General features: G+C 41.2%; 1 long non-coding RNA gene across 1 annotated transcript; it reads right to left on the bottom strand.

Moving 5' to 3' along the window:
- Nucleotides 1-1,641: 1,641 nt before the first annotated feature.
- On the bottom strand, nt 1,642-7,203 carry LOC148672667 (uncharacterized). The gene is made up of 5 exons (XR_015935844.1): nt 7,009-7,203; nt 6,670-6,729; nt 5,358-5,396; nt 3,791-3,913; nt 1,642-1,782 (listed from the first exon to the last, which is right to left on the bottom strand). It is a non-coding gene; the product is annotated as an uncharacterized LOC148672667 (long non-coding RNA).
- Between the last annotated feature and the right edge of the window lie 9,246 nt (nt 7,204-16,449).

Below are 16,449 nucleotides of genomic sequence, written 5' to 3'. Positions count from 1 at the left end.
ATAAACTATTCATCTACTATGTTCTACCATAGTAGAACATAGGTGTAATACCCAAGTCACTTGAGGACCCAAAAAAGGTTTTGCATGACATCTAGGTAATTGTGGAAATCATCAGGAAATGTTACTGAAATTAATGCAGTGCAGACTGTCATCAAGACAACCCCATTGCTTGTCATTATTCCCTGGCTGTGCACAGATAAAGTTCCGAAGATCTTGGCACGGCTGCCTGTGTTTTGAGATTGCAAGTGAGCCAACTTCAACTGATCCCTGGCAGACAAGCAAGAAAGTACAGACTGATACATGTGCTTTCCTATCCTGACTACTGACTTTCAGTTTGCAACAGGAGGTGTATTCTCAGTCTCATAGATGTATAATGAGTTGTATAGATGTACGATACGTTGTAGACCTCAGGCTGTAGACCCCATCTGTTGTAGACCTCATTTGACTGAGCAAAATAAAGCATTTCTACAGATCCTACAGAATGTTTTGGACTGTACTTGCCTGGAATGGCTCTAAATACTGTATATGTGAAAATTATAAGATATAATCATTTTCATTTTCACCACCATTATCATGTCACTGGAAAATGATATAAAGTGTTTATACAAGAGTAACTGTAACCTATACATGCAGAAGAGACACTTGTCCATTTGACTCCAGAAGGAGGAATGAATCCAGAGTCGCAAGAACAGCTGAAGCTCCCAGGAATGTTGACACATTGTGCTTTTGGACCACAGAGTGACGGGGTGTTTGTACACTCGTTGATATCTGTGAAGAAGCAAGTTTACTTTTAGTGCAGCTGTCTTTACAAGTGCAAAATCACAAGTGAGGTTTAACATTGTTTACCCTGACTGCAAAGGTGCCCAAACAAAATGCTTTTGTCTGGAGAAACACAATAAAATTGAGAGCTGTCACCCTTGTAATATATCACTTTAATATTCATTTATTATGAGGAAACATTTATTCAAAGAGGCATAATCTTGTACAGACTGGTGAAGAACCTTGTTCTAGGGTACAACGACAACAACGTTCCACCCAAAGTCTGGGCCCACAACTTCCCAGCTCACACACTCACACCAAGATCCAGGTCTCTAACTCTGTGAGGCAGCAATGCTAACCGCTGCGCCATCATACTGTCCATCAAATTGTGGATGAACTGCTTTCAAGCTTCCCAGTTAACACTGGTGACATGAAAACACAGGCAATATAAAATTAAAGTACAGTAAACCATCAGTTTAACAGATTAATATGGGGGAAGGAGTATCCATTTTTAATGAAGATCTGTTAAATCAGACTCCTCCCCCCAAAAAAAAAACACTATTATTTAAAAAAGATATACTTTATAAAGTACATATATATGATTTCTGGATCTTTTGACTTATTTATTTAACAATTACTGTACATTCAACACATTAATTGAAAAATGTTCCTGTGCATTTGTAATCATAAAAATACAAGCTCTTTGTTTCATCTGTCATAAACATAATGAATACAATTTGATAAAACATACAAAACACAAACAACACCCATCTTAAGCAACTGACCTACAGTACCCTCTACAGGTGTATGATTGAGTTTGGCTCACAGGTCTCATAAAGTGAACATCTTATAGAACATTTTAAAGAACGTTCTTGCCTTGACAGGGGTTGGTGCTGTTTGTCAGAGTGACTCCAGCAGGGGACGTGTATCCAGTGTTACAGGAGCAGGTGTAACTTCCAACACTGTTGGTACATTGTGCGTTTGGACCACAGATTATGGGTTTGTCTTTACACTCATTGATGTCTGCAAAGAAGGAAAGGGATTATTGTATTCAAGCTTTTGCAAATAAATAAGTGTTATAATAAACTGATTAATAAGGGTTCTCAAACACCTATGAAGAAGGACCGGTTTTTTATATTTTTTAATATTCACTGGCCTACACCGAGGTCAAGTTGGGTCAGGAGGGTAGAAGCTCAGTTCACTGGTCCATACTGAGGTTGGATCAGGAAGGGAGAAGCACAGTTCTCTGGCCCAAACCAAGGTCCAGTCTGGAGGGGAGAAGCTCAGTTTGCTGGCACATACCAAGGTCAGGTCTGGAGAAGAGAGACTTGGTTTCCTGGCCCATAACGAGGTCAGGTCAGGAAGGGAGAAATATGGTTCTCTGTCCTTACTGATGTCCTCTCAGGAGGGGAGAAACTTAGTTTGCTGGCCCATATTGATGTCCTGTCAGGAGGGGAGAAGCTCAGTTCTCTGGTACGTACTAAGGTTGGATCAGGAGAGGACAAGCTCGGATCGCTGGCCCATATAGAGATCCAGTCAGGAGAGAAAAAGCTTGGTTCTCTGGCCCATTTCATTGTTGGGTCAAGTCAAAAGAGGAGAAGCTCAGTTCCTTGGCCCATACTGAGATCGGTCTGGAAGGGAAAAGCTCAGTTCCTCGACCCATACTGATGTCCTGTCAGGAGGGGAAAAGTTCAGTTCACTGGCCCAAACTGAGGCCAGGTCAGAAGGGGAGAAGCTTGCTTATAGCACAAAGAGAGTAAATAGCAGAGGGTGTTAATGTGCACTTCTCCTCCAGAACTGTACCACTGCATAAGGAGAACCTCCTAGGAAATGGATATCACCACCTGATAACCAGCTTCCTGGAAGAGAAGGAAGAGTGAAACTAGGTTGGGCAGTTTAAATGTGGTTTCACGCGAAGAAGGGAGCATTTGCATACCATTGTGCCTTAACAGGCAAGTTTTTGACCAATATTTGTTACCTGAATTCGTGTTGTCAAACATAAAACATGACCCTGAAACAAAACAGCATATCCCAAAGACATATGGCATGACAACAAAAGACAGATAAAAGAAATATGTAGGAGCACAAGCAGAAATATGTGACATCGTTGTAAAGACTATCATGACTGCAGGACATAATAAAAATCGCAGATCCAAAGAGACCACAGCAGCCACAAAGACCTCCTCTAAGACAGTACAGTGAAGGCACATCAGCTAGATGAGCAAAGGCAGAAATACCTGAAGACCTTCATCCAGCTCTGGCCTGTGAAAATGATGGTAATAAAGAAAATGTGCATGTCATTGAGGGGAGAGCAGGCAAAAAAAAAATTCTATTGTAAACATAATTCTACTTTGAAAACAAATAAAAATCCAATGGATGGATTTCTATTTCAGAAATCAGAAAAAAAAGAATAGGAGAACAGATTTGCCTCTTGGGGGACAGCACTGTAATGGGTAAATCTCTGGACTCATGATTGGTTGGTCATGGGTTTGAACCCATGCTGGAGACATTGTCCTTGATCCAGGTTGCTCCAGTATGGATGGGGAACAGTATTTGCTGGGGGTAAACTCTGTGATGGCTCATCCCTTCTGGGAGAGGAAGAGTTATACACCTTGGAAACCAGGAGAAGATCTGGACTAATGATCTGTTGTGGCCTAAATATGATCTACCTACCTGATACCTCTGAAATTCCCAGTGCATGCTGGTCAAGATAGGATGCAGATGTTTTCCAGCTCATTCACTGTCTAGGACTCTCAGTGTACTGGGCATTGTGGGGAAGAGGAGGAGACAAGCTATCCTCAAAACAAAGAAAGCAGCAGGAAGAGCCTCAGGATGGCTCCAGACCAAGAGTGGAGATCCATGGGGATTAGTTTAGAGTCACCTAGACACAAGCTGAGGTCTGGTCCGCCTCAGATAGGTCACCTGGGGGAGTGTGTATGATGCTGAAAGACCCAAAACACCCGATGAACCCAGGAGCATCACTGATGACCTGTAGATGTATCAATTCAGTCTGTGCTTGGAAAATTCTTACCTGAACATGGGTTGGATAGACCTGGAGGAAATTGAGTAAATTGCTGAACAAATCCTGGCAGGCAGGAGCAGATGCTTGCAGTGCATTGCGCATTGGGACCACAGTTGTTACTACATGCAGGATCTGTAAAGAATGAAACTCACTTTGGCACCACGTTTTTAGACTTAAAGCTCACATGATACTGAATTTCATATTATAATATCATCATTATTACAGTATCATTATTTTCTTTGCCCGCTTTATATCCAATATAGGGTTGCGGGGGAGCTGGAGCCTTTCCTGGCAAGCAACAGACACAATACAGGGTACAACCAGGTCACCAGTACAGTGAGGCAGCATTCTAAGCACTTTCAAATAAATGTTATATATTATAATATGAGTGCAGCATGAGAGGTTTACCTCTACTCAGTGAGTGCTATCAGTTTGCATGTTCTCCCCGTGTTCACATGGGGTTAATTGGCATCTGAAAAAATTGGCCCTTGTTTTTGTTCGTTTGTGTCTGTGTGTGTCTGCCCTGTGATGGACTGTCGTTCTGTCCAAAGTATATCCTGCCTTGTGCCTATTGCTTGCTAGAATAGACTCTGGCTCCTCCATGACTCTCTTTGGCTAAAGGGGATAGAAAATGGATGGATAGATATCATAATTAGTTCTTATTGTAAACCCAGTAATTAAAAAGCTACAAGCAATAAAAACGTTTATTTGAAGAGGTCATGGCCAAGGGCATGTCATCATAGTTATTGCATTCGATAAACGTGATTGAATCAGCATTTGAACTCAGTTTAATGGAGCAGGTGATTTAATTGGAACTATCACTGCATTTAAATCAGTTTATTAACTCAGAATGTGTAGTGTGAATCATTAAAGGATGCTGATGATACAGTATGTGCTATTCTAGTGAGTATTGGGAGTTTATATACTAAATAATCTAGGAAACTAAAAGAGGAACTTTTGCCAAAGGAGCGTATTTCAATCCCAAAGCTGAAACACTTTGAATTTGCAATTTGGATAGAAAACAAAGCTTGTGCCCTTTCCACACAAGGTCAAGTATATTCACCAATTTGTATCACCGTGGCCAATAGAAAGATTTTGTTAAACGATTGCCTTGGAATTTTGGTTATTTTGCAAGACATGTTCTTTACCATCCAGTATCATTCTCTAAAGGGCACACAGGCACACTATTTCTTTTATCATACCTACTTTTTCCCAGGAGTCTGGTATCTATTACTACTGAGTCTCCATTTGGATATTATTAATAATTCCAGACATTTATAGTTTTCCATACTAAATGATCTTAAATCTTAAACAATCTCAAAGTCGATGACACTATACCCAATGTCATATACTGTACATTGTAATGTTATACAATTATAACAACTGTGAAATGATCACTTGGGTGCAAATTTACACATGTATTTACTATAAAAAGCATCGGGAACAAGTAATAGGTTTATTCCATGCTGAAAAGAGAAGAAAAAAAACACAACGTATCGGCCATGGAGCCTTCTTCAGGTGAATAAACCTATTACTTGTTCCTTTGCAGCCTACGCATGCTGACGCAGCTACCCACCTGAACCATCATCAGCTGAGCAGAAAATTTTTAGCCAACCTGCAGTGAAAGAAACAGACATTTTTTTTTTAATCTGGAAATGGTCTGGCATGACAATTAGGCACATGACAATTCAGCCGTGGTAATTTGACCAGTGATAATTCAGCAACAGTATCTGCACGGAGTTTGTATGTTCTTTGTGTGTTTGTATGAGTTTCCAGTTTCTACCCGCAGGCCAAAAACATGCTGGTAGGTTGATTGGGCTCTGGCAAATGCGTCTGTAGTTGTGTCTGTCTGCACTGCGATGGATTGGTGGCCTGTCTACGATGTACCCTGCTTTATGACTGTTTCTTGCTGAGATCATACTGGTAAGTTAGGCATAGTGGTAGGTTAATTGAAGACATCCAATTAGCCTTCCAGTATGTATTTTGACTGTGGTCGGAAACCCACACGAACAAGGGAAGAACATACAAACTCCATGCAGATAGCACCCCAGAAATTGAACCCAGGGTTCCAGAACTGTGAGACAACAATGCTAACTGCGAACCTTACCCCCCAGAAGGAAAATATTTTCACTCTGATTGGGGTGGTGCGGTGGCTCTGTGGCTAAGGATCTGTGACTGTGGCTGGAAGGTTGCCAGTTCATATCCCTTGGGTGGCAGAGGAATCCTACTAAGTTGAGCCTCTGAGCAAGGCCCTTAACCCCAACTGCTCTAGGGTCACTGTATAAATGGCTGACCCTGCGCTCTGACCCCAAGCTTCTCTCCCTGTCTGTGTGTCTCATGGAGAGCAAGTTGGGGTACACAAAAAAGACAAATTCCTAATACAAGAAATTGTATATGGCCAATTAAGTGATCTTATCTTATGCCTTCTGGAAACGACTATTTGATTGATTGATTGATGAATTCAATGCATACCCATTTGACAGTGTTGAGCTGATGCACTACCCTTTTCAACCTGCTAAACTGTTTAATCGTGTTGCGCACACCTGCCCATCAACCTTCACATCTCTGGCTGGAGCAGGGCTACCAGCACGTGGAATAAACCCACAGACAACATCAGAGAACCCCTCATCCCATCCCACGTACGACCTTTTTACTGAAGCCGCAGATGGCATGAATTTCCTTTGTCACAGCTGCTAAACATACTGTATGTGGAGTTCGATTTTTGCATTCGGCCAGCTCTTTAGCCTCATTCAATTGACCCATTTTGACCCATGTTGGATTTTAACTGTCTCCGTTCGAGTTACTGATCTAAAGCCCAGTGAACAGAATCAGTATAAAGTTAGCAGCATAGTTTAATTTCTTAAGGTTCAGTACATTTGTATGCTTACCTAGGATGACAAGAAGAGTTCGATCGCTTTTCCTTTTCGTCATGCTCTCTTTTCACTTCTCTGTACACATGCAGAAACAAAAAATCATTTTATCAGCTTCCTGCATTTGCAGTAGGCTATATTTCCTTTCCATTTTCCTTTCCTGTTTTGTACTAGATATAAAACCAGCGAATTATCTTTTCTACCTATCATATTGTATATACCTGCACAAAACCATATGTTAAAGATAATCATCACCATTTGGCATCTTTTTAAACTTATTTACTTCTATTAATTGTTCCTTCAACATTTGAATTGTCTCGCTGTTTCTGTCTGGTTCTCTCTCCTCGTATGCGGTACCTGTCTCAGAATCAGCCCGTGTCCTTCCTGCGGGAGTTTCAGTGGTCAGAGGTGCTCACTCCAGCTCTGCACCTGGAACTGCTCGGTGACAGGACCTCTGCACCCAGCCCACTTCTCTATGGCAACAGTCAGACTCACCCACTTATTTAAAGAGAAGGATATACAGTAATGTTCTGCAGGTTATGTGGATGCCATTCAAATTACATCTAGTACCAATTCATATATAATATTGCACTGCCAAATGATTAAGCAACTGTTCGGTAAATGGCTGTTCTCAGAGCAGAGAGAATAGCATTGCCTATGACTGAGGGCTTCAAGTCCAATCCTTGCCTTTTCCTTGGTGTTCTGGGTTATGGGAAAAAAAAAATATTTCAAATGCCCATCCCTCAAGTTTCCACTGGTGTCTTCCACATCATGATTGTAAATATGTGAGGTGGGGCTTTCAGTAGGTTGTGTTAGTACATAAATACCTTTTCAGTCACTTTACACATTATTTATATTATATTTACATTATTTATTTATAGCCCTAATGGTCTTTAGATCTGTACTTTAATGCATTAGGCAATAAAGAATTTTAGCCTTTACAAGCACTGATTATTTACTATATGCAAGATGATCCACATACATGAAATGCTTTAGTAGTAGATTACTACTGAAGAGGATTACTACAGCTGCAGTTACTACTGCTACTATAACTACTGAAGATTTCTACTACCAATATTACTATTGATATTATCACTACTGAAGAGGAAGATAACTGTGAAAGTTATGTTTTTTGACAAAGAGGTACTCAGGGTGTTGACATCTCTACCAGTAGATTATTTGAAAATATCCAATGGCATTATTCAGTATTAATTTCTTCCATTTATTTTCTTCCTGATTTGCTTTGCAGACACCCCCATCCAGGGTAACTTACAAAATAGGTAAGACTTTATGGACGATATAAGTCAAAAGACAGCAATTCAAATACACTTAAACAAAAATAAAGGCTACACAGACAGCACCGCTCCATGTAGATGTCTGCATGTGCCTCTGAACTGAAAGTTTGTGCCTGTACCATTAACGATTAGGCTTAATTGTTAGTTTTAGGCTGCAATCAAAGCACTGCAGGTTTGCAGAAACATTTTTCAAATTTTACAGTCCACGCAGAGACCATTCAAATAATCTGCAAGATATGCCTAGGCAAATATCCTTCTCTTCACCATATAGATTTACCATTCAAATTCATAGTGATTAGCTTTGCCTGGCTCAATTCAAATTCCTTAGGACAGATTTCTATCATTCTGCTGTCAACAATAAAGGCATCTGGTAAACATGTCGCTTAGGTTTCAACTACTGCAAAAACACATTTTTAAAATATTGAATTTTTGAACACTGAAGACACACACAAGGTGAATCCATCATGGTGCTCTGAATCCAAGTGGTTTTGCAGTAAGTTTTTTAGTCTGTCGGCTCTGGTCACTCTTCATTACTACAATGAATGAGGGTTTAGAAGTAACCACTGCATTTGTACTAGAACTATTCAGAATGCTTCCAAACACGGCACAATGACAATATTTTTGATACTGTTTTCCCTGCCTTTCAGTTATTTCCAAAATGTCACATACAACAGGTGTTTTATTTAAAGGGCACCCAGGCCAGGTCAGGAATGAATCAAGAGCAGGTCAGCTTCTACAAGACAGTGTACTTAATACCTTGGCATGAACTCCCAAGGCTGAGGAAATGACAGGGCTGGTTCAAAATAAGCTCTGTCTTAATCTCCATCTCTTATGAGGAATGAACCAGGGAGGCAGCTGAAACAGTGAATATGGATTTGAAGAAGGGGAGTTAATAAAGATATCTGCAGAGTTGTGGGTAGCCAGGCAGTATTTATATAGAACAGACGTTCCCAAACATCTGTTAAATTCTGTTTCTAAGTGTAAAATATATTTTGAAATAACTGCCGTGCAGTGCAAGGACCCTGGGTTCAGTTCCTGGGTCTCTGTGTGGAGTTTGTATGTTCTCTCCATGTTTACTTGGGTTTCTTCCAGGTGCTCTGATTTCCTCCCACAGTCCAAAGACATGTTGGTACAGTAGGTTAATTGTCATCTGGTAAAACTGGCCCTGAGTGTGTGTGCCCTGAGATGGACTGGCGTCCTGTCCGGGGAGTATCCTGCCTTGCACCCATTGATTGCTCCTTTGTGACCCTGAATTTGATAAAGCAGTTAGAATGCCGCTGGGTGGGTGGGAGGAAATGCTTCTGTTTTTCATCACTGTCTCTTTGTGCATCAAGTTCAAAGCCGTTTCTTTTCCTACTCCATCACCTCAAATTACCACTGCTAAAAGACCAGTTTCCTGTTCATCCACATGCTGATTCCTGTCATTTCTCTTCTCCAACCTCTCGATAATTTTTCCCCTCTTCTTTCTCATCCTTATCATCCTTGACTCCTGCTCTCACTCCTGCTGTTTTCTTTCCTGCCTGAGCACCCACTTACATAATCCAACCCCTAACTGTGTTCAGTTCCTTAACATGTAGGAGTTGCCTTTTAACTTTTGTGCTTCTTGCGTAGGAAAGAAAATGTTCAAATCAATCACCTTGTTGTGTCCATTATGGATTCGTTGAAGTAAGAGCCCATCTACAAGGAAAGCCCACAAATTTGGGGGTCCCCTATACCAGGATCGGGAACCCCTATATACAGAAGTTCTTCCTTTCTGATCTCATGCTGTACTCAGCTTTTCCTCCTGTCTATGTTCTAGCTCTGTCTGGAAATCAAGAGCTCCTTGTTGTTGCAATAACAGCTCAGGAAAAAGAAACAACCTGAGCTTTGAGCAAACTTTCTCCTGCACAGCTCAGTGGAAGGAGCAATAAATCAGGCTTAAACTCGACAAGACAAACACACGTCAAGGTTCATTTCTCTCCACGCCAGAGAGCAGAAAGAAGAAACAATGAGTTGCCTGTAGAGCCTTCTTCTGCTGGGAGTGTGAGAGAGTAAGGTGACCTCATATAGGTGCAGGGTTGAGAGGCGAACAGGCAGGAGGGAAAGATTGAGGAATTAGTCCTGGCAGCCCAGGGCAGAACACTACACTACAAACTAGCCACTTTATTGAAATATTCTGAATTACATAAGGAGAATTCCCATGTGATACCTGCCACGTGTGATGTATGGTTTGGTTCACCACTTCATTTGTCATTTTCCTCCAGTTGGACAGGCCACGTGCCTGTGTGATACAGGACTTGGTCTGTGCAGTGGCAGTGTGGTCAGATCATGTTTTGTTTAGACTGTGTTGGCTGTGTTTGTGTGGTTTGTGGTGACACATTCAGTTCATATTTCCTATGAGTGTCTCCTTGCATGCAGCGTACTGGATCTGTTCTGCTTGAAAATTCAGAAGCATCTAATATTCACCCAAAAACTTCACCTGTTCAGTTAAAGCTTCTGAAGACAATCTGGGGCTTTACTACTGGTGGACCAGAAGGTGGCGCTCAGCTCCTTCTGCACCACAATTTCACAGTTTTGACAGATGATTCAGCTCATCTCCTGTATCCAGTCAGCTCATGCACTCAGGTGAATTGCTATCACACTTCATAAGGAAACAGCTGTACTCTGTTGGCCTGCCTATTCATCGGATTCATTATTAAATTGACTTTTAAAGGAGATTGCAGTCAGGTCCTTCTATTACAGTCAATATTTAATGGTGTTGATTCAGATATTCAGATTTAATGGTTCTTGATTAAGATTAAATGTACTTATAAAGTGCTGTATGCTCATACCGGAGCAGAAAAACAAACATATTCACATTTTGAAAATATAAATCAGTGATGTAAAAAAAATGTAGTGTAATTGTAGAAGATGGGGGTGACATGGTGGTACATAGGTTAGCATTGCTGCTTTGCAGCACTGGGGCCACAGATTCAATTCTGAACCTGAGGGTCTATCTGTGTGGAGCTTGTAGGTTCTCAGTGCAACCATGTGGATTTCCTGCACGTGCTCGGTTTCCTTCCACAGTCCAGAGACTGTGCTCTGTATGTGCTTGTGTCCCCATTGCTTGCTAGGTTAGATTTTGGCTCCCCAGTGACCCTGAATTGTATGAAGAGGTTAGAAAATTGCTGGATGAATGGTGATTTTTTTCAAGTTGAACAAGGAATAGCACAACTGGATGTTACTTGCTGCTCCATATTTCTGCATCTCTACACTAGTTGAACTAGGCTGACCTTTAAAGAACAGGAAATCAGCTCCGAACTACTTAGAGACTTAGAGTGGATTACAGATTAAGAGTTATTGAATGGCGAAGCCGTTTTACATTACCATGTCGTGACAAAAAGAGTGTGAGTCGTAAAATAGCCACTAGAGTGAGACAAACGCCAGAGCAGCCGTAACTGCATTTAAATAACTGGAATTCCACATGATAAATGAGCGCCACACAAAAATCATCAGGTGCACAACCCATTGTTAGACACTTATAGTGAAATTAATGTCATCTAAAAATGGCAGATAATAAATGAAATCCCTAGTTAAATATTTTGGGATTTAATAAGATAAGATCACTTTCTTGGCCATATACAATTTCTTGTATTCGGCATACAGGCATTTGTCTTTTCACATACCCCAACTTGCTCTCCATGAGACACACAGACAGGGAGAGAAGCTTGGGGTTAGAGCAGAGGGTCAACCATTTATACGGCACCCTTGGGGCAGTTGGGGTTAAGGGCATCGCTCAGAGGCTCAAAGGAGTAGGATTCCTCTGCCGGCCCCGGGATACAAACCGACAGCCTTCCAGTCATAGGTGCAGATCCTTAGCCACAGACCCACCACACAGGCCCTAATAAAATAAAATACCCTCCAGTATTTCTTACTGTAACGTACTGTATACCCACCTCCACTCATGCCATGATACCAAGGACGTTTCTAGTCTGTAAACAAATCAAATTGTTCAGTGAAGAGGGTGAATCACTTTGGCTTTTAAAAGCCAAGATTTCCTTAGTAGACAATGTACACAAAGGATTGGAAACCACAGGCCAGGCATAGCCCTCATCAAACAGGTACACCAGACCAGAACAAAGCACATAGTTTATGTGGTCTAATGCTGTCACAAAACAAATATCCCTGATTCCTACCTACTGTACATTTTAACAGGCTGGGACACAAATACATCTAAAGCATAATACATTTTAGTTTGGTCTGATCTCAACAAGATTTTAGAACATAACATTTTTATGTAACAGATTGTAACAAAACATAACAGATCATATTATCATATTATCTACCTATTTTCTAATCACTTCATCCAATTTAGAGTCACTGTGGAGCTGGAGCCTGTCCCAGCAAGCAAGGCAAGATGGACGAACCCAAACACAGTCACACACACACTCCCACCAGGGTTTCTTCAGTTCCTCCCTTCAAGTTCCTCAGAAGCCAGTTAATCTACCAGCATGTCTTTGGGCTGTGGGAGGAAATCGGATCACCCAGAGGAAACCCAAGGGAAGAACTCCCCTTAGTACTCCAGGGCTCTAGCACTGTGAGGAAGCAGTGCTAACCACTGTGCCACTGTGCTGTGCTAGTAGAATATCAGCCCAAGATAATTAAGTTACAACAGTTATTCTGTAGCCCGGTTAAAAACATACAACATCTGTTAATTCTGAAATAAGGCCGAAGCAGCTCTTCACTGAACATGGTCACCACTGAGTGTCTGGTCTCACAAATCCCTCAAGTAAAGTTTACGGTTGACTCTAATCACATATCTCTTGTAACTTGCAATTTGCGACCTGCTACAAGTGTGTGTTGCTGGCACTTATTTATTTTCATCCGTTGTGGAGCCCGACATCCTGACAATATTCTTTTCAACAAAATGAAATGGGGAGGTGTGTGGAGTAAAGTAGTAAAGAAGACAAACTGTAGTTAACAATGATAAAAGAGCGTTTTACACCTGGAGGATAATAAAGACATGTTCACTGTTACTTACATCTTAACTGGAGGACTGTGTTGTAAAATAAACACCAGAACTGGGCATTACTGTGGCACATTGGTTAGCATTGCTGCTTTGCAGCACTCAAGCCCTGGGTTAATTTCAGGACCTGGGGGTCTATCTGCATGGAGTTTGCATGTTCTCACTGTGTTCGTGTTGGATTCCTTTGAGTGCTCTGGTTTCCTCCCACAGACCAAAGACATACAGCAAGGTTATTTCATTTCTGGAGAAATTGGCCCTGGTGTGAGTGTGTGTCTTTATGTCTGTCTACCCTTTGATGGCCTGGCATCCCATCCAGAGTGTACCCTGCCTTGTGCCCTTTGCTTGCCAGGATAGACTCCAACTCCCCCACAACCCTGAATTGGAAGAAACAATTAGAAAATGAATGGATGTGTAAAAACACCATAAATGCACAGATGTACAGTGCCTTGCGAAAGTATTCGGCCCCCTTGAACTTTTCAACCTTTTGCCACATTTCAGGCTTCAAACATAAAGATATAAATTTTTTATTTTATGTGAAGAATCACCAACAAGTGGGACACAATTGTGAAGTGGAACGAAATCTATTGGATTTTTGAAACTTTTTTAACTAATAAAAAAATGAAAAGTGGGGCGTGCAAAATTATTCGGCCCCTTTACTTTCAGTGCAGCAAACTCACTCCAGAAGTTCAGCGAGGATCTCTGAATGATCCAATGTTGTCCTAAATGACTGATGGTGATAAATAGAATCCACCTGTGTGTAATCAAGTCTCTGTATAAATGCACCTGCTCTGTGATAGTCTCAAGGTTCTGTTGAAAGCACAGAGAGCATCATGAAGACCAAGGAACACACCAGGCAGGTCCGTAATACTGTTGTGGAGAAGTTTAAAGCCGGATTTGGATACAAAAAGATTTCCCAAGCTTCAAACATCCCAAGGAGCACTGTGCAAGCGATCATCTTGAAATGGAAGGAGTATCAGACCACTGCAAATCTACCAAGACCTGGCCGTCCCTCTAAACTTTCAGCTCAGACAAGGAGAAGACTGATCAGAGATGCAGCCAAGAGGCCCATGATCACTCTGGATGAACTGCAGAGAACTACAGCTGAGGTGGGAGAGTCTGTCCATAGGACAACAATCAGTCTTACACTGCACAAATCTGGCCTTTATGGAAGAGTGGCAAGAAGAAAGCCATTTCTCAAAGATATCCATAAAAAGTCTCGTCTAAAGTTTGCCACAAGCCACCTGGGAGACACCCCAAACATGTGGAAGAAGGTGCTCTGGTCAGATGAAACCAAAATCGAACTTTTTGGCCACAATGCAAAACGATATGTTTGGCGTAAAAGCAACACATCTCATCACCCTCAACACACCATCCCCACTGTCAAACATGGTGGTGGCAGCATCATGGTTTGGGCCTGCTTTTCTTCAGCAGGGACAGGGAAGATGGTTAAAATTGAGGGGAAGATGGATGCAGCCAAATACAGGACCATTCTGGATGAAAACCTGTTGGAGTCTGCAAAAGACCTGAAACTGGGACGGAGATTTATCTTCCAACAAGACAATGATCCCAAACATACAGCAAAATCTACAAAGGAATGGTTCACAAATAAACGTATCCAGGTGTTTGAATGGCCAAGTCAAAGTCCAGACCTGAATCCAATCGAGAATCTGTGGAAAGAGCTGAAAACTGCTGTTCACAAACGCTCTCCATCCAACCTCACTGAGCTCGAGCTGTTTTGCAAGGAAGAATGGGCAAGAATTTCAGTCTCTCGATGTGCAAAACTGATAGAGACATACCCCAAGCGACTTGCAGCTGTAATCGCAGCAAAAGGTGGCTCTACAAAGTATTAACGCAAGGGGGCCGAATAATTTTGCACGCCCCACTTTTCATTTTTTTATTAGTTAAAAAAGTTTCAAAAATCCAATAGATTTCGTTCCACTTCACAATTGTGTCCCACTTGTTGGTGATTCTTCACATAAAATAAAAAATTTATATCTTTATGTTTGAAGCCTGAAATGTGGCAAAAGGTTGAAAAGTTCAAGGGGGCCGAATACTTTCGCAAGGCACTGTATAGCTAGAAAACAAAAGACTGGCAATGGCTTTCAACGAACAGCTAAAACAATGAAATAGCAATTTGGATGGGCTATTTGCAGTACAGTCAAGATGATTTGAATATACCAGGTCTCACTCAAGATTTGAATAATGTCTAAATGCTTGAGAGAGGAACTGCAGGTCATGTGTTACTTTTTACGGAAAGCTGAAGAGCTTCAGTCACAAGGGAGAATTTGATCTATAGCAGGTCAGCTGTAATTAATTGTTAAAATGAATGAACGATACCAATCAAGGTGGGAGAAAAAAAGAACATTTGTGCTAATGGACTTTGCTGAAAAAGGGCTCTTTAGGGATATGGAGAGTTAACTAGGCTCCACTATTCATTTCCTGAGTTTTTTATCCTGATTTCTCCCATCACCCCAGCTGGGGCATTATGTCTTGCTCAATTCCCTCCTTTATTACACTAGATGGAAAATTTCCTTTGCAGGCAGGTACAAGACACAACACAGTACAGTACATAATGCATTTAACATAACATGAACCCATTTGTAAATAAGAGACATGCATGCACAAGTGGAGAAAGTTAGCAACATACTGTATGTAATCTTCACAATTTAGACAAAAACTAAGAATTTGTGTTACCAGTGTGTGAGAGAGATATTTTACATAAGACACAAGCATGATTAAAAATAAATAAGCAAATCATACAATCAGTTTTCCATTAGTAGTAGCCATGGGAATAAGCTGGGGTTTTCCCCAGTAACCCAGTGATGAAGCAGCACTCCCGTCCAGTCCTGTAGTCACAGTCTGCTTAAAGCACTTAATTAAGGGATTTCATTTTATTAGGCAGTTCTGTGCTAAAAGGAGATCAAACACCAGTTTGTAGGCTTGTTTTACTTCATTCCATGCACACAGGACCAGAGACAAAGGTGTTTACTCCCTCCTATATAAGGGGTAAATAATAAACGTTATTTCACAAGAAACAGCATTACCCATTAAGAAGATGCATTTAGGAAATTTGTAATTAGGGGAGTTGGGGCAGAAGAAACTTTGGCTGTGGAAACAGGGACAAACAACGTATCGGTTCTGACAACTGATGTATGAATATGGCATTACATCTGATTGCTATAAAGCAGTTGTTCTTTTCTGGGGTTGCAAGATTTTTATTTTCTAGAAGGTGAATCCTCGGAAACACAAATCAATCACAGGCACCTACTGTTAGTACAAATACTTTCTTTCACCCATACAAGGACACACCTTAGTATTTTAAAGTAAACGTACAAAAAAAGTGGTTCAAGTAGGTGGCTGCGTCAGCATGCATAGGCAAAGGAAGGAGTAAAGGTTTATTCCATGCTGAAAAAAGAAGTCACACCTGAAGGCTCTACAGCCAAAACGTTGTGTTTCTTTTGTTCTCTTTTCAGCATGGAATTTACTAATTCCTTTACAAAACAGTGTGTATTTACCCTG

Source organism: Lepisosteus platostomus, chromosome 4, assembly GCF_059453375.1.
Source record: "Lepisosteus platostomus isolate fLepPlt1 chromosome 4, fLepPlt1.hap1, whole genome shotgun sequence".
NCBI lineage: Eukaryota > Metazoa > Chordata > Actinopteri > Semionotiformes > Lepisosteidae > Lepisosteus > Lepisosteus platostomus.
The sequence above is the reverse complement of the archived record's forward strand: the minus strand, read 5'-3'. Positions and strand labels throughout refer to the sequence as shown.